Source organism: Teleopsis dalmanni, chromosome 2, assembly GCF_002237135.1.
Source record: "Teleopsis dalmanni isolate 2A chromosome 2, ASM223713v2, whole genome shotgun sequence".
NCBI classification, from domain to species: domain Eukaryota; kingdom Metazoa; phylum Arthropoda; class Insecta; order Diptera; family Diopsidae; genus Teleopsis; species Teleopsis dalmanni.
The window spans coordinates 29,079,029-29,104,800 of NC_051847.1; the positions used below are offsets into that span (position 1 = coordinate 29,079,029).

At 26.6% G+C, this 25,772-nt stretch overlaps 1 long non-coding RNA gene across 2 annotated transcripts in view; it reads right to left on the reverse strand.

Annotated features, from left to right (window-relative positions):
* The window catches only part of LOC119678260, a 74,626-nt gene that overhangs the window by 41,918 nt on the left and 6,936 nt on the right, over nt 1–25,772 (reverse strand). The window contains exons 1-2 of one of the 2 annotated variants that reach the window (XR_005252329.1): nt 21,434–21,584; nt 14,086–14,260 (exon numbers count right to left, since the gene is read on the reverse strand). This is a non-coding gene — a long non-coding RNA (uncharacterized LOC119678260). Of the gene's footprint in view, nt 1–14,085; nt 14,261–21,433; nt 21,585–25,772 lie in introns of those variants that run through there. The other variant, XR_005252328.1, reaches the window with a different exon arrangement.

A 25,772-nucleotide genomic window follows, 5' to 3' on the forward strand; every position in this document is an offset into this window, starting at 1 on the left:
GAGCCTGAAGAGTTAAACACTACTTAACAACACATGCCACTACTCAGGCCTTACTAGAACATAATTATCATCTGTTGCGATTCCTATCAACTATGCATTAAATATACCAATATAAGTACTAAAAACGTGAGTAGTTATTTAATAAATTTCTTCTAAATTTCTTAAGTTTGCTAGAGTGCCATAAAATTGAGTGTAGTATCACAATAGATTTTCTTTTTAAGGCCTTATTAAGCCTTGTGATCTGTAAGGTCGAATCTCACCGGTATAGTACATTTTGTTACAAAAAACTAGTGACCAATATAATAAAATAATAAAAAAAAGTTGAATCCAGTTTTACAAAGATCTGTTTATTTACGTCACTGTCCTCTAAATAAATTCACTATATCTACAAAGAAATGTAGTCATTCAAATTTAAATAACTCATTTTCGCATAAAAATATTTATACACATATAATAATAAATTAATTTAATATCTCATCTCTAAAATAAATATCCCCAAAAATAAATAAGTTTGTATTAATTACAACATTAATTAGAACACATTTCTGAATAATAATTAACCAATTATTGCGATGTGAAACACTAATAGGTTAAGTGTGTTCTATAATAAAAAGCTACAAAGATTTTTCATTTCCTTTATTGACATAACTAAGAACTAACACTAAACAAAATTAGATATTATCGTAATTCTATAAACATTCAAGGTATAAGGATATTAATTAAAAAAAATATATATATATAAAAATAAACTGCCGGTACTAAATATGCATCACCAACAACCACTCCACATGTCTACACACTTCCGCAAAGGATTTCCCCAAATTTACAATAAAAAAAAAAAAAGAAAAAATATTTACTGTTACAATGAACTCATCTAAAAGAATATTTATAATATTTATTTTTATGTTGCAGAGTATGAAATTTGGTTATTTTTATAAATGAAATGTTCATGTTTTCAAAAATAATTCAATCAGCTGATAGATACCGCTCCGACTAAAATTAGCTAAATATATATATCGTATATATAGAATTGTAAGAATATTTATGTAAGCATTTTTAGCATATGGCAACGTTTATTTATCGTAAAAAACAAGCCAAATATCTTAGGATATTTTTAGTTATTTGCATGACGTATTAAAACACTTAAATAAAATATTAAAATAAATAATATTAATAAAAAAAATAAAAAAAATTTGAATACTAAACTATAACGAAAATCCAGTAAACTGAATTTACACGAAAAATATGTTTATATACATCACTTCTTATTTATTGATGGAAGATGCTATGTGTAGTATTAACTTTATTATGGAAGGATTTTTGTTTACTTAAGTAGTACTGATGCATGTTTCCTTTATGAAAAGAAGCAGAGTTTTTTTTCACGTTAAACTGCATGTGTGCTGTTTTAAGCAAGGGCAAGGGATCTTTTTTATAACACAACTATTTATTTGAAAGAAAATGTTAGTATTAGTAAAGAAATCTTAACAAACGTACAAATAGTAAAGTCATAGAGTATAAGAAAGTAAAAATCTAAAAAATATATAAAATAATTGTGAATTAACAAGAAATGTTAAATATATTCCGTCTATCACGCCTACTCCTGACCACTAACTGTCGGAAATAGGCATATATCATCCAGATAGTATCTTTGATCTATGTATAATATCTTAAAGTTTGCAAATAATGTTATTAAGCAACCAAGCTATGTGATTTATTCGATAGTAGTAGTAACTTTCAGAATTTCTCTTTTCGGTCAGAAAGGCGACCTAGAATGTTTACCGATTATTTTCGCATTGTACACAATGCATCTCTATAATATTTATTTTTTAAATATATATCTTTTCAGACATTTTCATAACTAAATTGTATACCAAACCTATGGAGTATATATCTCCACAAACCTAAAGTATAATCCTTAAATTTTATTTATCTATATATATACATAGAAATATATGAATTTTGAAATATAATGCTAAATTTCACATTTCAACTGTTATGTTGAAATCTGATTGCAACCAACTAAATACTTTGTGATAAAAGCAGGTTTTGAAACTATACTAGTAATACAGGTAAAACAGGTAAATCTGTCTGGCGATAAGCCACACATAAATCAATTAGTTCTTACCGATAGATAAAGCATTATCTCTATGTAGCTTTGTAGTAGCTTGAAGCATTACACTTTAAGCGAGTTTATGAAAATAGATGTTCAAAAGTCTCTTATATCGCCAACTCTCTACATTTCTTACATATCTTCCATAGATTGCGACCAATTAATATATCTGTGAAAGTTTTGCAATCTTTCTACGATAGCGTTAGTATTAATCGAGTAAAATTTTATTCATTTAATGTACGCGAATTATTAATATAAACTTAATTATAATTTAGGATTGATTAATCTTTTTTTCGTTATTGATCACAATTTCTGTTCAATGCTTTTTATTAAAATTTGTCACATATCTTCTGTTTCTTAAATAGGAATTCAGAGATGTTTTACACTTTCTCATTCCAATTTTTAAAACTAATAAATCTGAACATGTTTGACTAATATTTTTGTTTGGGTAAAGTAACATGTGTATCCTCATGTAGTAATGCACCCCATATTAAAAATTTCAAAAACGTTTCGAGTGCCTTACTTTAACACATGAAAAAAGTAAACTTGAAGATACACCGTCGTCATTAAATATATGTCTGCCAGATACTCACACGTTATATGAGGCATACTTTAATGCATTAATCTTTTGTACTTGAGCGAACTTTTTGTTGTTCATTCAGTTCTCCTTTATTTACCTTCAAGAACAAATGCTACACAGCATGATACCGAAAAAGGAAAATTAAGAAAACCTTTGCCCCCAGACAGATTAAACCGTAAAGTTAAAATTTTCTTTGATTTTTAAAATTTTCCCTCAAGAAAGAATATATCGCTTAAGACTATCTTAAAGTATTTTTGTTTTTGTATATGTAGACATTAACGCTTGTGGTAACATATATGGTATATAAGCGTATGTTATATTTATTGTTTAATCCATCGTCAACGCCGTTGTTATTTCAAGTTTTATGTGTGTTTCTCAATATAATTGAAAATTATTTTGACTTCTCTTTCAAATGAACGGAAGCAATTAGTAAAATGAGCCTATTACAATTGTGAATATCCTAAAGCATTGAAACACTTAAGTATTCTATAAAACAATCATGCCAAACGTACGGAATTCTAAAAAATAGATTTTAATATTTTTACAAACTCGTTTTTTTTATTCAAATTTAATAAGCTCTTTTTTTATATTTTGTAATTAGAACTTTCAATAAAATAAAATGATGGAAACAATTAAAATCAGGCACGTGCACAGGGCAAAACACCATCCCTTGAGCATCCTTTAATGATTTTGTGATTTGCGCAGGAAATTATGGTTTTTGCATACAAAATGTGGACATTACCACAACATTAAGGGAAAAAAGTAAGGGAATTAAAATTTATGGATAGGTAAATAATTTAATGTTTGCTTGGTTTTCTTTAATGTTAACCTCTAATTACAGCAAACACTATATTTTAAGGTAGTTTTATAATTACATGATTTTTAACCAATATGAGTATTAAACTGAACATGCTTTATTCAGCGTCTAATTGTGAAAATGTTCAATATTATTTTCTCGAACCTAAAATTTAAATAAATAGATTACAAGCAATGCAAATTATTTATATTTGCTTACTAAAAAAAACAGTTTTTGCTTATTAAATAATTAATTATTGCTTAATAATAATTAAGAATTATGGGATACATTGAAAATGTCAAACTGATCGATCAAGATATCAAACTGACATCATACAATACAAAATTATGAACCTTCATGGTTTCTTCAATCAGCATCTTTTGTAACCAACCTGTAGCCTGTTCGAAAAGTGATATCAACACCGAAAGTTGTAAACAGCTGCTTGTAGAAACTACTGATTGTTATATGAAAACAATTGTGTCTGAAAATTATGTCATTTTTGTGATTGTACGTACAAATGTCTACGTTACCACAACTGGATAATTGCATCACATTGTTCTATCTTTACTGCAAAACCTTTAGCCATTAAACTTGCTACAGACCAGGCAAGATACAACAGGCAAATTTCTGTTACGCACAGACAATAAATTTACAATCAAAGCAGTAAAAAAATTTTAATAACACCAAAGAACTTATCGAAAACAACGCTATCGAAAACAACTTCATACGCTATCGTAACAAAATTAAAATCATGTGGGTTCCTGGGCACATAGGTATCAAAGATATTAAAAATTATTCAATTCAATTTAGCATAACAGAAAGATCATACAAAAATTCAGATATTGGACTACCCACCACTGTTTAAAACAGTCAACAATCGCACTTCTTAAATGTTGTTGGAACGTGGAGTCAAGATTTATTAAGGATATTAAACTTAAAGGTACTTTGAATTCTAAAGCAACTAAATATTTCAGTAAGTAAGCGAATTCGTTTTAAAATGATTTGGTGGTTAATCAATTCAGATTCATAGTTTATATAAGAGATAACTATATTAAAAACTCGAAATAATTTCATAACATTCGGTTTGCAATTATTTTTTCTATTTATTTAATAATATTTAATTTCAAATAAAAAAATTAAAGCGTTCTGAAAGCTTGCAATTTATTTGGACCACCTATCTTTGAACCAATTTACTTCAGACTATGTATTTCAATGTTCGATAGTGTCCCAACATCATTCCACATTTTGTGTTTCTTGCTGAAACTTTAATCTACTAAAACCAGCTCCTAGAAATTAATAGAAGAGATTTCCCCCACTGCCCACTGGAGGGTTTCATTCCAATAATTAGGGGACAAAGCTAAATAGCTAAAGTAAAGGTTTTTATAATTTAAACAAATTAAAAACGTTTTAAAAAAACAAATTCTTATCACTTATGCTTTCTATGTCATGCTGAGTCCGTACAATTTTGTTGTTTTAAATAATTATTTATAAATTTTACATACTAATTTTGAAACATATGATATAAAATAATTTAAAAATGAATCATAGTCATGAATCAGAATTTAGTAAAAAACTATCAAAATTAAATAAAATGTACATTGTATTGTATTATATATTTATATAATATTTTATTATTTATACAAATTATTTCTAAAATTTTTTTGCGAATGTTTAAACTCTCCCAAATTAAATTTACATCTATTTTAAATAAAAGATTAAACAAATATAATTGAAATTTTTGATTGATATTGTTTTAAAAAAGTTTGCAAATTAATTTATGTTACAAATCATTTAATGTTCTTATTATATATATGTATATATTTGTTTTTTATTTGAAGTGTCTGACTACCGTGTAAAATTAAAATTTCACACGCGCCAATTGAACCAAAATAAAATCCAAAGGAATTGGAGGGTAGACGATGTCGTCGTACCGCAATGGCTACATAGAAAATATACAAAGTCTAAAAATCGAAAACAGATTTTAAAATAGTTTCCTAGTATTTTTAAAATTATATTTTCTGCATTGTTTTCAAAACAAATAACACAAATCCAAAATTATCCTTTTATTTATAAACGCTTGTGTTTATAAAATAATTTTTATAATTAAATAAAAAATACGTCAGATACAAAATAAAATTAGTTGCCAAAGATCGTGACGTTTGTAGCGCAGACATTTCTTTCTAAAATTTATTGGATATACGAAATTTCAATCTATGATTTTTTTTTTTTGAGTTATATATTCAATTCAAATAATTATATTACGAAATATTCAATAAGCATATATACTAAAAAATTCAATATGGCTACAAAACCCATACATATACTAATGCATGTATATATTATTCAGACTTTTATAAGTATATCTCAATACACAACTATTAACATTTAGCCCAAATATTTCCCCTTAAATTTTAATTGAAAAAAAAAAAAAAATAAAAAATAATAGCGATCTACGCCGGAAATCTACTTTTTTACATTGAAATTTTCACATTTTGCAATGCGCCTGCGTTTTTCAGCATTTCAGCATGAAGAAAATATTACCAATACTAAAGCATTTAAGCTCATATACAAATGCATTCAAATCATATAACTTAACTAGCAAACAAATACACACAAAAAGTCATTTTCGCCGCCATTATTCCCAACTAAAAATAGAATTTCCTTTAGTCACCTCTACGATGATTTCCCTTATACACGCAAGCAAACATATGTATGTGCGCATATTTGCACACTAGTACGTCTGTAGTCTCTGTAGCACATATTAAATGAGGTCTACCGATCGTTGCATGAGTTGCTTTAATTTTCTCTTACGAAATGTGCTGCTGGCGAGGTATGGCGCTGACGTATTTCATGCCTTCTGTGCGCATTTGGACTAAACAATACATAAAACAGTGTGTGGCGGCTTGCTATTTGCTTACTTGTGTTACCACCAACCAATATGATCTCAACCAATTGTACTAATATACAAAGGAGATTTTTTATATATCTTGCATTTGTTCATATGTTCATGAAATGTGGCTTTCTAGCTTTACTCTGTGTTAGTGACGATTAAATTACATTTTTCAAAAAACAAATAAAATAGAAGAAAAAATTAACATGCCAGCGAAAAATGTTTGCTTACAATTTTTATTCGTAATAGGATAAGATACATATATACAAAAAAATTTTTTTTGTAATGACTAAGAAAATTTAAGATAAATTTACAAATATTCCAATTAAAATTTTGTTACGTGTCAATTAAGGCTAAACAAATTATTTTTCCTTATTTTATGTTCTTAATATAATGCCTGTGTAATCTAATGCTTCTTAGGCATCACTACTCAATTAATTACACCTAAACTAAAGTACATACACATTTTATAATAAATTCATTTATATATATTAAAAGGCAAAAATGTTTCAATATATACAATATATACGAGTATATCTCAAAAGAGGTTTATTAATTGTTAATCATTCATTCGGAAAACTGCTCTTTGGACATACTTTCTGCACCATATTTGCAGTATATATAAAATCTCAGGAAAAGTTCTGGATACATCATTTTTTAGCTCACAATGGAGGTTTATAAATTGTCAGTCGTTATACGAGTAAGACCACATCAGCTCACTAGTTTGTTGATTTATTAATGTGAAGTTGTAAATAACTCTTATCCTTAATATTTATGGAAATCAGTAGAATCAACATTTATGGAAAACAGTAGAGCATTAATTAACATTGTTCAACCAGTCTCTTTTAAGCCAATAATTTACCACCTATATACATACATATATATCTAGAATATATGTTTTGCTTATAAATATTAAACACTCACTGATTGAAGAAAGTTGAGAATGCGTTGTGGCTAATTTGTGACGCAGCCACAAAGCAAAATTCATATCATAGTTCCAACAATATTCGTCCACTGCGCGTTTTGGTAAGTGTCACAACTTACTCTACATCACATCTACATCTACATCCCTACATCTACTCAACTCTTCGGGGAAGTTAGTATAGGAACGTATGCAATATTTTGTTTTATTTGTTTTTTAACTTGGAATGTTATTGTTCTGATATATGTTTTTTTCAAATTATATTTTGAAATCGTTTATTTTACCAAGAAATAAAATTTTAACAAATAGTAGTAGCAAAGGAAAATACGGATACAGAATAAAAAGATCTGAGCAGCTTTAAGATACATTCTTAATAATAATATCGGAATTCGAAAATTTAATACTATACTCATTTTTCTACAATAAAATGCGCAGTAGTGACCAAAACAATTTAACATATTTAAGATCTGGTGAAATAATATTCAAGATAGTGATAATAGAAACTAACGGATATGTAGAAGGAGACAGTTGAAGTTACGTCTGATATATTCTAGTCTTTATTTAAAAGACTATGTGTCTTCTACTCTGGTATAGTTTGATGTTATCATAAATGATATTCTGGTATTCAGAAAAAAATAGCGTTATACATTACTTTCCAGTTTCTTTGGCGCCCAGTATCCCTGACGCTCAGCTGCATTAAAGTTAAGTATATTTTAGCTTTTAAAGGTTATATTGTGTAAAATATTGAGATAAACTATCTAATTAAACTTTATTAACAAATATAAACTTATATACATAACAAAATTTTTAATTAGATTTGATTGACTTCCAATCTAATTAAAAGAAACTACAATGAATTAATATTCTATACAAATTGTACTAACAGGCAAAGTTTTAAAGCATGCACCAAAGCACTAATTGCATACATTTTCTATACAAATATGAAATTTCGTATTTTGTTCCTGTACTAGAAATATTCAATCATTGTACAATATTTGCCCATAATTTTCCTCGTCATGACAACCAATCATGATATTATAGTTGCTTATTGTACAATCTTTTGTTCAGTTTATAGATATCATGTTGATTTCAGTTCCTGGAAATTTTCATAACTTCATTTATTTTCCAGAAATATTATACTAGAATTTAAAATTTATGCAATTTTATAAAATATATGAGTAAGTGCAGTAAATATTAAATATTTTTCATAACTTTAACTTGATCAATCAGTTTTCATTAAATTGTCCTTCGTATTTAAAATTTTTATCTTTTATCTATTAAATGTGTCTTTAACACCAGTGAAGCTCATATAAAAAGTTTAAATATTATCTTATAAAAAAAAAATTATTTGATATATTTTTCAAAATAATCTCTATTTACAAACATCTATTTTATAGAAGTGAACATGACAACGTCTACAGCTTTTTCTCCATGTTTTTGTGTAATCCTATCTAAATTTTTCTTTTGAGCATATTAACAAAGAAAAAATGCATCATTAAATCTTTTCAAAGGAAATGTCTAATATGATTTTTTATATTTATTCTGTCACCACAAAATACAACATTACGTAGAGTTTGTTAAGTTCTATCGTCTGTATGTTGTTACTCGTATAATCAACTTACGGAAAGCATAAAAATTAAATAGTTCTTTAACGCATGAAGTGTTCACTGAGCAACAAAGAGTAAGATGTTAGCAACGTAAATCTTCAAATTTCGAAGTAGCACGTGTCTATGACTTCAACCCTAACGTGAAGGCATCATTTACGTAATATGTATACATATATACACATAAAAGATATCCCAGGGGCTAATGCGTATTCTATATTTAGACACAACTCATGCATTTGAGAAAACTTAGATACTAAAAGCATTTGATTTCATATGCAACTGCGCCAAACTTGGGAATAACGCAACAAATGCGTTAGTTATGCATAAGTAGTGTACATCAAGGAGTTTCATAAATTAGACACAATTCATGTATGAGCAGCATATAGGTACTTCAAAAACATCAAGGCATATCAGTTACAATCAAAAAAATTTATAAAATCAATTCTCATTCTATTCTTTTGTTTTCTTTTAAGTAACAAAAGCTTTTATTTAAATAATGTTTTTTTAATTATGTGATATAAAAAAATTATTATAAGAACTGTATATGATCAGACCAAACAAAATTTTAGATAGTTTCATACCTAATACAATGATAACAACATATACGAAATTTTTTCCGTAAGACAAGACTTTGCAAATAAAATAATAAACGTCACATATGTGTAGAAGAAAAATATAAATAACTCTAAAATAAAAAAGTTGAAATATTTGACATATTGTAACACATATATATTATACATTAGGATTCTTAAACTAGAAGAACTACTTCAATTTGATTCCATTCGAAGATTTCCAGATTCTAAAATTTTTTTTTATATACTTTAACTTCAGTAATTTTTAGTTGGCCTTGTTTTTGGTTATCTTTAGGATTTAAGTCTGACGTTGGTTTACATATTTCACTGGAGTCCTTGCACAGCTTGTATTCAATCCATATTGCAATATTTTACTTATTGAGGATATATTGGTGTTCATAATTTTATTGGGCCCTTATATTTTTGATATGAAGAATGGAAAGTTGGTATTTTCGCATTCATACAGTTATGCAGCACTTTGGTGAACGTACTTTTGCAGTTGAATAACAACTTAACAAAACGATATACTATATTGTTATTTATGAAATTGATATAAATTAAGCTTTTTGTATCTTATATAGTTTAGACCAGATCACTGTACGACTAGACTATACTTCAAAATAATTTACGAAATAAAACTCGAATATATACCTTTCATACTAACTGATTTGTTACACTTTCTAATAATTAACTTTATTTACTAATTTATAGTATATTCTAAAAGGATGAAATTGGTTTAGCTTATTTTTATTGATAAAATTTAAATTCTGATTAAATCTGTAACATTTTGAGGCCAACGATGTGTTAGATGTCCCCCTACAACAAAAGACAAGCTATACATTAAGTATTACAAGCATCTTACAGTATTCAGCGATTTTCCGCATGGAATCTAAAAGATATAGGAGTGCTCATCACTATGATAAGATATGAAGCTGTAATGATATTTACAGAATGATAAAAAATTCTTCTACCTAGAGAGAGAAATGAAACACGTTATGCGAGCACATTATGCGAATTTCACGTGAATTAGTTTAAGTTATAGTCAGTGAGATGTATTCATTAAGATGCTGAAATATATTTTCGAAAATAAATATTTGAGCAAATTTTATTATCTTTATAACAGATGGACAAGAAAAAACATAATAAAAAATTTTAGAGTAGATATGAGTTCACTTTTTAAATGTTTCTGTTTTTTAAAAAGGTTTAAGTATGTGAAATATAAGTTTGTAAATTAATTGTTAATTTTATTTTAATAGAGTCCTTAGAGCAGAGTACTATTACAAAAAAATGTCAACAAATCGATGTGGTTATATTGAACTATTAAAATATAACTGTACTTGTTTAATTATCTCATCATCCACACTAAATGTGTACACCTGTTTTCCAAATTTCCAAATCTATTCAAAAAAAAAATCTATTAAATTGTCTCAATATTCAGTATGGAAATCAGTTATGCAAAATGTATACACAGCAAGTACTTACAATATGTCTAATATATAGACTAATGAGTAGAAGTAACTGTCTTAAGAGCTACAGTAAAGCAAATCAAGTTCTACCTCATAAAACTGTTTTCCTAAACATAATGTACTTAACATATAAATTGTTAACAAAAGTTTCTATTTACTTTGATAAGATTGAGAAAAAACTTCCATAGCGAAAACTTTGAAAAACAAAATCATAAGAAGTTTATGTAGCAAACGAAGATATTTTATATATATTGATGTACTACTATACAGTTGGTTTCACATTGTATAGTATACAAAAAAAAAAAAAAATAAAATAAAAAACAATAAAGCTTGTTTAGTAAAGTATCTGTACGCTGTTATATATCTCAGACATTAGAAGATGTTTATGTATAATTAAGACCGCCATAAAATTCATTTTTCTTTTTCACGGTAGCACTTTTAAATTCTTTTCTTTGCTTTTCAGGTTTTTTCTTTTTATTTTGAATAGAGAAACATCCATTATTTCGCAACGTAAAAAATATTTGGATTTTAGCCAAATTTGCTACTCAATAGTCGCGACAGCAGTTGGTCATCAGCAATTAAGCGTGAAAAGTCATCGGCATTGTAGCGTCGCGAAGAGTAACAAGTATAAAGGTGCTGAAGACGAATCGACGATTTATTTAATTGGTAAATACTATAAAATGGCGTAGTACAGTTGGCATTAATGTTTATATAGATATGTAAGTATATATATATTTGTTATATTTTGATCTACTTCATATTGCCTTGAGGTAGTTAGTTTAATGGTTCACATGTACTTATGCGAAAGAAAAGAATTTTGGGTTAATACTCTCAATCTCTGCAAATTCGTCTCTGAATACTCTGAATAGTACTCGTACTTATATACAGCTAAATAATGCAAGAAGGAACTACACTTAATCAGGGAATTACAATTCCAACTGTACTGTAAGATCTAAGATTGTATCTGTTTTATAAAACTGTAAGGAATTATGAAAACAAGTTCAAAAATTTTTTATAAAGAAAAGATTTAAAAAAATAAAAAAAATAAAAAAATCAAAACGAACTGAACAGCTGCCGGACGTTCCGCCATGGCGATTTTATGTTTTTTTTTTTTGGTGTTTGTTTTGTTGGTAGCGCTGTTTAATTAAACATGTTTTTTTTTTGCAACCGTTTGGCATGTAGCAACTACACCAGCTATCAGCATATCGTCGCCAACATTTGCTGTTGGTCTGTTCTGTTATTATTGTTGTTGTTATTGACTTGTGCTTATGATGCTCGTAAATTCTACCAGCTAAAGCACATAATGAGTATTTGACATACACTCATACATTGTTTCAACATAAGAACATTTTAACATTTTCATATAAAATCGTATCTAAAGATATACAAATGGACTCATGTGCGTTTACAGAAGAAAAGTACTTATGGGACAGAAAGTGTGTACGCAGAGGAGTCCACTCGTTGCAGCAATTGTAATGCAGCTTGGCAGCACCTGTCATTTTAGCGACTTAAAACTCCCATTTATGCTTTTCTGCAGCATTACATTCAGCATTAAGTAGCACGTGCTTTAAAGCTAATCTAAAAATATTTTACTAACATATTTTGCAATATAAGTTATTAATTTATTTCTCAAAAAAGCAGATGCAGTTGATGCGAAAAAGGTTTTAAGCATATGGAAAACTTCTGTAATTAGATGACCATATGAACAGAAAAGATTCTTTAATAACATTTCAGCTGCTGCATAGAAGGAAATAATCTGAACTTGTTTATTGAATAATGCTATACTTAGACTTAACTAAGTATAGAACTTAACTTCAAGAAACTAGCGTAATAGGGCAGTAAACTAATCTTATCATAAAGAAATGTACAATAGTCCTTTTGGCAATAAAGAAGTCCAATATAATTTTTTGTGCATATAAGTCGATGGTATATTAGTTTCATTTGTAAAAACTCATAAATAGTCTTAACTCTAAAATAATTTTTTTTTCATTTTTAAATAAAATATTAATGTTTTTAATGATTAGAATTATTAACTTTTTAAATATTTTCAATAATAAATTTAGTCATAAACTAAAGAGTCAAGGTTCAATCGATACGTATTGACTAACTGAGCATGCATAACATATGCATGCATATTCTGGACACGCAGATTTAATAACGATTTGTATTGGAGTTAGCTATTCAGAACAGATTTTGCTACTTTTACCTTCATGAGTGTATTAAATATTAAAATTAATGTTAAATTTTGACAAGTAGAAAGAAACGTCAATATAGAGGAAATTAAAGCCATATTTGTTACCAGTAAAATTAAACAATTTCTAACAAATCTACTGTTAAAAAATCTCTCCTTCAAGTAGAATTTAAAAGTAAAATATCATTTTTATGGAAAGAAGAAAGAGGATTGCATGGAATTTAAAACTTTTTACCCTAGTCCTCTACAGAACAAGAAAATGAATATCAATAACAAAATCTACGGCTCGACTAAACAAACTTTAATCATATCAAAATATAGTTCTAAGGAAACTGGTGAATGTCACGTAATATGTAAGAAATTTGGATATAGACAAGGATATGAAAATAAATAGTATTGAAAAATATATTAGGTATAGAGCCGTAAAGCTTTTCATACTGTGTATACTGAGCAGAATGGAGAAGTGAAACTTGTTAAAAGCTAATAAGTGTTTTGTTACCAGTAGCAGATATTCTTGAATTCAAAGTCTAATATTAAACAACTTAAAAGCATTTTGTTCCAGTCAATGTAATTAAAATTACATCTATACCTACTACTTAATGAATCACCTCCATAAAACAGTTAAAGTGGAGTAACCATAAATCTAGGATGAAAACACAAGAAGAGAATACAAAATGTTAACAACTTTAAATGTCAATATCTCGTGAAGTAAACTATATCGTACATAGCGTAGTAAAGAATTTATTTTAATAAACTGAATCTAGAAATACTCTTTTATAAGAATATCGAAGAAGATTTTAATTAGATTTATAGAATAGTTAATTTTATCTTATAGGAGGGTTCGAGTGAAACTTCTTTATAAAGTTTTAGTTTCTAAATACCTTCAAATTATTTATGTTATATGATATATTTTTAAATTACAGTTTTTAATATATACTATTCTTAACTTACCATTTATTTTTATTATTTACATTCACGATCTCTTCCTTAAGTAATTACGAAAACAGTTTAGTTTTATATATGGCTACATAAACATTGTCCTTAAGATTAAAACTGAGATATATTTCAATTGACTCTGCGACGACGGCGATTTTTCCAAACAAGGTTTATGTGTTGCAGTAATATTCTATTAAAAACAAAAAAAAAGATAATTTAGTTTAAATTTTATTTTATTCATTATTTTAAAAAACATATTACTTAATCTAAAAGATCGATATAAACTAAATTGCTATAAATGTCTAATAATACCGATTTCTAATTTTTGAACTTACGTGTATTAAAAGAGGAGCTAGTTAAAATGATAAAACCACAAATAAATTTTGCCATGACCTTAAGATCATAGATATGTAGACTCACCAAATGAATGTGCAGTAAATGTAGCAAAATTGATGAAAATTGTTAGAAAGGTCAACGCTATTTTATTCCTGTAGCCATAAATCAAGGACGAAGAGAAACCATATACATTATAATAGAGTAATATTTATATATATAAGTTTATCACAAATAATAATAGTGAAAAACATATTTAATTTATAACAAAGCTTCGGCAGTAAAACTTTTTTTCTTGTGACCGATGCTCAAACATTTATTGATAACATTATATATAATAAAAAAATACCATAATATATTTAATTAACTAGAAACATAGTTATTTAAGGTGTATTTGCATTGAATTATTTACGAAATATATGCGGCAATCTCTTGATAAATCTTATCTTTCTTTTAAAATATACAAAAAACATGATTGACTACATCCTATGATGACTTTAATGAGCCAAAACATAAAATGACGTATCAAAAGACATCAAATATTACTACTTGATATATTTTTGTATATATCAGAAAAACATTTTTCCGAGTCATATTTGTTATATAGTACCCCATAAAAATGGTCACATCGAGGTAAAAAAAAAATAAATATCAAGTAAAAATTAAAATATTTGCAGCATTTCTGTACAACACTTCAGGGACGTAAAAACCAACACAAAAACTTATCAAACGCCCACTTCCCACGTATCCATACTCACGTCAGCTTATGATACCTATTTTCCTCTTCATATATTTTGAATCTTTCATTGGTTTTTTTTCTTAATATTATTGCTGTTGTCGTTCATATTGTTTATTGGATTGTCGACTTTTAGTGGGTGGAAAATTACACGCTTAAACTATTCCTAAGAGCAAGCACACGAGCGAGTAGCATCCCTAGAATCATCAGTTTGGAAGTTTTCTGTTGCCATAGCATAACTTCACCATTCTTTTACATTGAAAAAGTATTTCATTAAAAAAATTATACATTTCTTTGTCAACTAAATAATTTCATTATTAAAATAAAGACTAATCTTGGAAAATGTAAAGAAAATGTTGAATGAAAAAATATACTTCTTTTTGCATGATTATTTAATATATACTTAATAAATATTTAATATATTTTTTAAATCCCAATCTTATTTAATGATTAAATATCAAATTTGTCGTAATTTATAAATTATACCGTGAGAAAACATCACTGTATAATTTATAGTTTGTCTTAAAAAATAAGATTTACTTATAAAGTGTTATAAAAAGGTACTAATGATAGCTCTTCTTATAGAAAGCGAGATCGGTTTATTTAAGCCCGTGAACTATGCCCATTGTGATAATGTATAGTAAGAGATCAAAATTCTCAAAGACAAATTTATTCGAATTTTCTTTCATTAACTTTTGGAATTAAAATTTTTTTGTTAAAAAATGGTAACTACTACATTATGAATTGTAATATGCATTATTAATAAAATGCAGCATAAATAATACTTCAACATTACAGTTAACAATATGGTAACAGCCTGACTATATGAAATACTTTGTCCACTTAAAGGTTATAATGTGTATGTTATAGTTTTTATATCATCAGTTCAATCAATCCAAATCCCGGTGTTAAAATTATATATTCCCTGAAGCAGTAGAGAAATATATCATTATTTTTTCTATCCTTAACGAATAATATATATATGAAAAATACAAATATAGATATAACTTTAAGGATATAAGCATTCTAAGGCTTCAATATAAAGCAAATTTATTTGTACTTCATCAGCCTCAGTGTTTTAGTCTCACACCATGAATCGCATGTAACGTATTGATTCTGTACCATTCAATAGTTTTTCGAAACTACAAGAAATGCCTACAGAGTGTATGCCAATTTAATTAACAACAGTTGTTACCGATAAATATCACTTAACGGACGTTTCACTAATTTCATCAGTAAATATTTGTCATGTTTTCATTTTTATGTATATTTCTCCCCTATTGAATATAGAATCATTGTTTCTTGGTACGCCTACGTGGTAAATATTTTGTTTTTACTTTCAACACTTGAAATCTTGGATGGTTTATAAGTTGCTTAATAGCAAATAAATTAGAATAAACATATTATTTTGTTTGACCATTTTTATTAGCAAAAACAATAAATAACAAATGATTCTACATTAAAAAAAACTTAAGCACGTAAAAATATTTAAAAATAAATTCTTAATTAAATATGTACTTCCTGGGTATACGAACATATAATGACTCTAATCGAAGTAAATAAAGTTGTATATTAACTGAATTTTAGAGAATGCAGATCTATATTTTATTACAAATTTCAATAATATTCAATTGTGAAACTTTCTTATACTTTTTTTAAGCATATAAATTTATATTACTTGAAATAGATTAGATTGAAGTGGCGACCTTGTACACCAAAGCCACCTAAGATCAAGGAATAGCTCATGGAATTATTACAAAATTGTCTTCTTAAAATAAATTCTAATATCCACCTTTGAACCTAACCAAACTAATTTCAATTAGCTCATGCCCACGCTGTTGTTCTTTCCTCTTCTTTTCTTTCCTTCACACTACATAAGTGGACTACTGAGGTGATGTCCATTCATGCTTCCTATTATAAATTCACTATTTTCAATGATATTTACAAGAACATGGATCTTACTTCGTTTATAAATTCTAATGTCCACCTTTGAACATAATCAAACTAGTTTAAATTAGCACTACTCATGCTGTTGTCTTTCCCTAAACTCGATACATTCCTCTTCTCTACTCTCCTCTACACCGCATGAACGGACTACAGCGGTCATGTAGCTCATTCATGTTTCCTACTCTAGAGTTACTAATCTCAATGATATTTACAAGAATCTAGATCTTAAGAAAATAGGAGTTACCAATGTAGATTCCTTAAGGAAAGCAATCCATTCACTTGCAATATAGTGATTGTAAAATAAATGGTGGTGATAATTAAGAGCTTTGTATAATTTCATCTTATGCTTTGAAAATGGGTCTCACATACGTATCAAAGAGGAAGAAATAGAAACCTTAGAGCACCTAAAACCGAATGAATTATGCAGTATATAAACGGAACCGCACTAAAATTTTATTCTGTTGACAATCCCTAAATAACTTAAGTATTATATAGGAAAATATATCTTATATACGCAAATGGGGTAGTTTAAAGAGCTAAATTAAAAATTTTATTAGCAATGAGTTTATAATTTTAGAGATACATCAGATATAACTATGTATATAATATATCAAATAAAACTTTAAATAAAAATTTTATTAAAGTCAAAAAAAAAAGAAGAAGCCAACGTTGAATCATAAAAGTTATACTCCATATTATTTGGCAATAATCTATGAACATTAATCAAACTATGCAACATGCATATAGTACGTACATAGCCCAATTATATCACAATTTGTTTATAAATTTTACAGTGAACCCGTAAAATTGAAGCAACAGGCAAAATCTTTTTATTATTTAATTTTTCTACTACACATTTATTTATTTATTTTTTATTTTCACTGGCATCCATCCAAGAAAACAAACAAAATTTTCAAAAATTGAGCAACACACGAAGAAAATTTTGTATATTTTGTATACTTGAGATACACAAATCAGAAAATGTATTCAATTCGCTGCAAAACAATTTTCTTAGTTTTATACGAGTATCTTTGTGGTTGCTTCGAAGTCTGCGTCACCTTTGTAGTGGTCTACAGATAGATATAAGCAAGTGCTCTTTTATATATCACATATACGTACAATATATATATCCTTATGTAAAATAAAATTGAGGTGTATTAGTAAACGAAATATCATTTGCGTTTTTTCATCAAAGTGGAAAATGTCAACGTTCTACATATTTTCATTTAAATTTTCGATTTTTCTTGAATTCAGCATTTTTTCAGCATTCCTTTTGCTTAACGAAAGTTTCAATCTTTTCGGATGCATAAAATTTTAAAAAATATTAGGTTGATACGTGTGACAGGACAGAATGACAGCAAAATATGCAACATTCTTAATTAAAGCAAATATTGGATTTCAGTTAAAAGCAATCAATTTAAATTAAATTAAAAAGCTATTGATATATATTGTATTTCAAACTATTATGCTTATTTTAATTACATATTTATTTTTACCCATTATCTGGAACAATTCATAGCTACAGTTTTTTGTAAATCTATCTTAAGCTAATCTATTTTATTTCTAATCAGTATAAAGATTTCATTTCGTAAAATGAGTACTGAGTCTACGTTAAGCGGAGTAAAGGGGTTTACTTTGTAATTCACATCAAGTTTTTAAACTTGTTATAATAATATATAGTCCTTTATTTTTTACTGTATTTAGAACTTGATATATTTTTCTATTCCGAATTTTAAATGCAGTAAACTGACACTTTGATTGTAGTTTATTGTAATGTATACATTACTTGAGTACTGACTGCATGAATAACTGAAGTGAAAGGATTTATTTTGTATTTAATTTCTAATAATTGAATTTCAACAAGAAATTTTGTATAGCGAAAAATTTTCAATGACTTAAATAATACTTACATATTTTATTTTATTAATCAATTATCTCCTCAAGAGTGAAATAGTTAATTATTAATTTTATTGAACTAATAATAATAAATACTTAATACTCGACAAATGATTTTCAGATACTTCTGAACAAAACATAGATTAGCCAAAAGTAGTTTTCATTATGTACTTAGTGAAGGTGCTTATTTTGACAAATAAAAAAATTTTTAATATATAAAATCGGTTACATTAACACTCTAATTAAACAAATTATAAAATTGTTTAAAAAATATTTTTGAGATATATGAAGTAATAATCAAAAACTAAAATTGGTTTATATGTTTTAGTTTTTTTTATATAATACTACAAATCATATTAAAATAAATCATTTAAAATATATACCTTATATGTATTGAATACAGTACAGTACAATACAGTGATCATCAATAAATATCAATCGACAATGTCTGTCAGTCTTAAAACATTAAAAATTAAGTTTGGACACCGCAAATTGTCAAAAAAAAAGTTCATCAAACTTTTTTTTAATTTTCTTAAAAATATAGTATAAATATATTTTAAAATGATCTATGTTATTTATTTTAATAAACTATAAACATGAACGGCCCTGATCGCAAGGTCCATAACTAAACATAAGGTAACAACCAACCTTCCAAAAAATCTACTTCCTTCACTACTCTAACTATTTTCTTAATGTATTAGAATTAATATTTCTTGCTTTTTAGCTGAGATCATTTTTAAAAGAACTAAAGACAGTATTAAATAAAATCATGAATGATCGTTAAAACACATAGCAGTAACTTAGAATATTTATATAAAAAAATAAATAAATAAAAAATAAATAAAAAATAAATAAAAAATAAAAAAAAAATAAAAAAAAAATAAATGTACGATTTTCCGATGTTACACATAATCTACTATGAATTCTAATGTGATCCACAAAAACTGATATCAATCCAAGATCAGTGGAAATCATCATTTACGCCATCATATTTTTAACTAAATATTTGCCATTTTTAAAAGCAAGTTATTAAACATTCTTATGTCAATAATTTTTAGAAATTTCGAAAATTGCGATAATACCTTGTCACCTTGTCAACACAAAAATCAATTATTTAAACAAAACTGAAGAATTTTCAAATCGAATTTCCTCCAATGATTAGGCTTACTTGTCACTTGGTTAACTAACAAAGTTATTGCATATTGGGCAGTGAAAACATTAAACAATAAAATTGATGCTGTAATGGTATTTAGTTTGGTTTGAAGGTGTTATAGACCCGTTCTTTCTTCAAAATTATGATGATGTGGCAAACTCATAAACTCTGATCGCTACAATTACGTGATCACCAACTCTATTGGATTGAAATTAAAAATATGTATATGACCAATACATAGTGCCCTCAAGTAGCTTCCAGAACAAGACTATTTCATTGCAATCATGTGACAAAACACATGGAAACAAGGATTATGTTTGTGCAAACAATCTTTGAACTGCAATGATGTGATTACAAACATCCATCAAGTTATAGCTGAGCTATGTGCCGTTAAGGCGGTAAAAATTATTTCAAAAACATTCAATACTATAAAAAGTTCTATAGAGGACATTTGAATGATATTGTATTTCAAACTTAATGACAAATTCCCAACAATTTATTGAAAGAAACAGTAAACGAAATCTTAATCGCAAGTGTGTTTTATTTACGTATATTTTCAGAACCACAAACTGAATAATCATATATATATTATGTATAATGGTTTCTTTTTTAGGTTAGTCAGTTTTATTACTTAAAAAAAATAATCAGTCAAGCTTAAAATATTTTTAAATATTGCTCATCATATATATAATATGTAATGTGTACACATATTACATATATGTAATATGTAAGATATATTGAATTATATAGTACTCCAATTTTATGAAAGAAATACTTTGGAAATACTAAGATAAAAACAAATTTTGACGTTTGTAGGTAAACATGAGAGACTTAAAGATATAAAATAATTTACTATTTAATAAATTATTTCAATCTAACAATTCAATTGATGATCAATTCAAAAAGTTAATATGTCTATTAATAATATCAAAAATATAACTGAATTAATTATTTATTTATATATTTAGATATATTTATATATGATTATTTACGATACTTATAATTGTGTATTATTATTATTAGAAAAGCCAGTGGTACAGCTTTGGTAAAGTATTATAACAATAGCAATAATATTATAATAGCCAGCACCAACTAACATTACAATTTATTGTTAAAAGAGAGCAAAAACTATATTTTTTATTATTTATTTATCATTTCACAATTATTTAAACTATTCGCTTGCAGTCGTGATCATTAATTCTATATATATAAAGCCCAAAATATTTATTTTACTTTCTTAAAAAATTATAGAAAGCCTTTATTAAAAACTTTTTTATTTAAAGTTCACAAGAACTTACATTTCACTGCATCGCTCGCTGCGCCATCTGAATTCAAATTGCGAGGTGGTTTGTGGCAAAAATAACTGCATTCTTTTTTTAAAAATTTTGATCGTCGCTACAATTGTGGTTTCCAAGCGGGAAAATTTTTTATTTTTAAACCACAACTGAATTTTTATATTTAAATAACAGATGTTTTTATTTATTTTGGGAAATTATTTCAACAAACCAAATGTTTTTTTTTACATATTATTTAAACTCAATTTGCTATTCTTAGTGAAAATTTCTTTTGTGATTTTATATTAATCTTTTTATTCACAGACAACACAAATGAAATAAGAATGTTTATTTTGAAATATTTTGCACATTTGTTGAGATATAAGATGAATATAAGATAATAAGATGAAGTATAATTTCATTCTTATTTATCTTTCTTCTAAAATAATAGAGATTAGAAAATAATTGAAATGGCAACACTTTCACACAAAATTTAACTTTGGTAACACTTTTTTTTAACGGTAAGAATCGATGATGATTTGCTCCGTTTTAAATTTTTAATTTAATTTACATAAACATTTTATTTCATTTTTTTTTATGTAATATGGGTACACATTACTTTTAAATTATTTCATATGTTTTATCGTAAATAAACACACTTTTAAATATTTATATTAATTCAATTTTCACACCATCCACCGCCAATCGGAAATTAAATATAACAACGAAAAAGTTTTTAAAACATTTTACTACCGCAGAAAATCGCATATACAGCAAAAGAATAATTATAAATAAACGTTCTATAAAAAAATTTTCTTGCTGTTCAAAGCGTATTGTTGGTGTTTTTTTTCTCGTTTCATTTTTTTTTTATTTGAGCCATTTTAATTTTAGAGGTAACCCCAAAATAAACACCCAAACACACCAATTTGTACCACCTTTATTTTTAAATTAAAAATTTATATTAAATTTTAACAAATATTCACAATAAATAAAGACAAAGAAGTCCTTGTTTACAGTAAATTGAGTGAAAGAGAAATGAAAAAGCAAAAAAAAAATATAATTTCTAATAGATTCATGGTTAATAGATTAACAACTGATCAAAAAAGGACGTAGAGGGAATATTTAATTTTTAGAAAAATGTATGTTAAACATTTGAAGTTAAAAAACTAATAAAGTTCTGGAGAATTTTAAAATAAACGTGTATTATCATCAACACATATAGACGAAGGTTAATTACAAAAATTATTCATTAAGTAATAATAATTCGTTCACAATTTACTATTTCATCTCTAGAACTTCTTTCACTATAGTGACCATAATACTTCAAATTATTTTTGGCTTTTGTTATTATTTTTGGCTGAAACATTATTAGTTTCAAAAATAGAAAAGCATGCAGAAATGCGCTTTAAACATATAATTTAATTATAAAATTATTCAAGTAAATTGTATTAAAAATTTAAAATGAAGTTTTTAATAATATAAATTTGCGAAGACATTAATATTGAATAACTTTTAATTAAATACAAAATTTTAAATATATTTTTGAGTAATTTAATAAAACAAATCTATTTTTGTTTTTATTTTTCTAAATCATCTCATTGAATAGAGAAAGAGTAGTACAAAAATAATTAAGAGATTGTTGTATTATTAGAAGAAATAAATAGCCTGTTTCGTGGCTAATTATAAATATTAATCAAAACATTTAATAAAATTTGTTCTTAGAAATTGCTGCATTTAAAATATAATTTAATGAATTGGTACTAACATCACCATTTTTAAATAAAATAAACCATATTTAGTTTTATGAACTATCATTTCCAAAAACATTAAATCAAGTGTTTCTTTTTTAATAATATTATATTGTTTAATAAAGTAATATTTTTTATTTGACAACATTCAGAGTTTTTAAATCATTTCAAAAATGCCGGTAAATTTAAATAAAAGTAAACAAACATAAAGATCATACACGTCTGAGCAGCTAACACCAGCACCTATAATTTTACTGCACTCAAAATATCACAAATTCAAATCCACAATCGAATAAACTTTTGATCGACAACATTGCAAAAAAAAAAATTTTTTAATTTATATTATAATTTGTCATTTTGATTGCATTGTCGATAATCTGTTCACTTGATTTCGGTATTAACATTGCCAGTGGCAACATTCACGGTGATGTTCTTTCATCACAATAAATCGAACACTTCACATATTTAGCAAAAATGTACGATATTTTAATTTTTTTTATTAAGAGAGAAAATATTTAATGCGTCTCATTAATATTTTTGCTACCGTTAGTTGCGGGCTTTAATTATATTATGATCCACGAAGTTAACATAAGCAATAGAATAACGCAAAAATATCTACATATCACCTATTTATATCTAACCACAATTGTACGTTCCGATACTCATACGTACCAACCAAGTACATTGAAGCGGTACATCGAACCAATGTCAGCATCGACTCTTCGCGGCTAAACCTCGAATATGTATGATATTTAAACAAACTAATCAGGCATTCTATTATTAATTTGTTTAAAAGTTGCTTTTGCACTTCCATTAAATTGTTTTTTTTTTCTTTTCTACATATATATTATGATATATGCATATCCCAACCCCACCACTCTATAGAGTGGCAAACGACCATATGGAAATTCATATACACAGAGAGAATAAGGATTTTATTTTTGGCTTCATGTAGAAGTTCTGTTAAATGATGTTGTTATGTGCTTTAAAATTTGAAAAATTTATTTCGCTTAAAGTCAAATAACTCTAAATAAATATAAATTTACCATCAAAATCTTAATTTCTCTTTATTTCAAATATTAAGATTTAATATATATACTTACGTATACTGAATATTCACAGATATAAGTAATAAGATGATATATACAACACATATTAAAAATTCTCTCAACTATATACTTTCATCTTAAATTTTTACATACTTTAAAGGATAATCTAAGATTATTAAAAAATATTAGTACGAGTGAATACCTAAGTAAATATTTTATTTTAACCCAATATTTTTTTCTGTTAACATATTATACATATATAGAACATAATAAACACACTGTTGTCTTATTTTATAACATAGATATTCTTAAAATTTCACTGACAGGAAATGACCAATAATTTAAAAGAGATAACTCAAACTGTGATTTTTACAAATAATCTATATTTGATACGGTATTATTACAATTTGTGGTATGATTCAACCTTCTCTTGCAAGTCCACTTGTTGTTAACCGTCGTTCATGTATTTAATGTAAAAATTACATACTATTTTTGTCAGCAGATGTCATGTGTAATTGTTTAAAAAGTTCACAATTTTAAAGCCCATCATATTAGGAACCTGGATGTATTGTCATATAGCGTAATAGAAAAAGTAGTCACTGAAGAAATCATTATCTTCACCTATGAAGTTCTTTCAAAAGTACAGCACGTAAGAAAATATGGTAGTAGGTATAAAATAAATTAATTTTGGATAGTAAAGTGGGAAGTGCATATATGAGCCATAATTAAGCTGTACTTAACCAAGAATGTAGACAGGGAGGGCTGTTAAATATTAATTGAAAAAAAAAATATTTTAGAAGCTCATTTTAAAGCTCTTAAGTAAATAGGAATGCATTTCAATCACTGAATTCTTTCAGTGCAATATCAAAAATGAAAGAAAGATGAACTTATCATATTACAATCTTATAATACATATATGTATAATAATAATATATCAACGAAAATTGAAGTACACAACTGCCTTAATTTTTTCCTCGAATATTGAAGGGCGGACATTTTCACATATTTTTTAATATAGGTAATATTTAGACCACATATTCTCAATATGAGGACTCCTTGCACCTACACACCTTCTGTTACACTGTCCTGCTTTCGCAAGACATAGACTCTCCTACTTAAGGTCGCACCCTTTCAGCTCATTAAGAGAGCTAAATTCTATTTCCCTAGCTCGTGCCAATGGCTTTGTAGCCAGTACTAAATGATTATAGTGGCAGGTGTCAAATTGTTAAGGGTATCACAATGAACCTTATGGTCTAAGAGCGTCTTCGGACAGCCTCAGTAACCTAACCTGACCTAGACCACATATTTAGGGGGTGTGTAGCATAGGAGGTCCATGCTCCACGAAGAGAAGAGGAATGCGGTAAGTAAGGAAGTTACAAAGGCCATCTACACCCATTACACCTATTACTAAAAATTGAATAATAAGAATATACTGAAATATTATTAACATATTCTATATAGAATATGAGTGGTATGAGTGAGACTTATCATATAAAAGATTACTTTAATTGCTAATACTACATAATTTAAAGTATAAATTTGTATTCTGTTAAAAAATCATTTTTT